A 237-nucleotide genomic window follows, 5' to 3' on the forward strand; every position below is an offset into this window, starting at 1 on the left:
GTGGGCTTATTCTGTGCCTGAGAGCGGCTGTACCCCTACACTCGGCTGCACGCGGAGAGTCACTGAAACTTTTTTCTTAATTAACTAGAAAGTCCCTACTCCAGGCTGATGGAAGGATGGGGATGTTTAGGCTGTTCCCCCCCGCCCACCGCAGTGGTACCGCCCCCCCGTTCCCCCCGCGGGAATGGCGCGCGCTGCCGCCTCTGCGCTCCGCGCATGCGCACTCCCGCCCGGCGC

The sequence above is a fragment of the Strix uralensis genome, chromosome 18 (genome assembly GCF_047716275.1).
Source record: "Strix uralensis isolate ZFMK-TIS-50842 chromosome 18, bStrUra1, whole genome shotgun sequence".
Lineage (NCBI taxonomy): Eukaryota > Metazoa > Chordata > Aves > Strigiformes > Strigidae > Strix > Strix uralensis.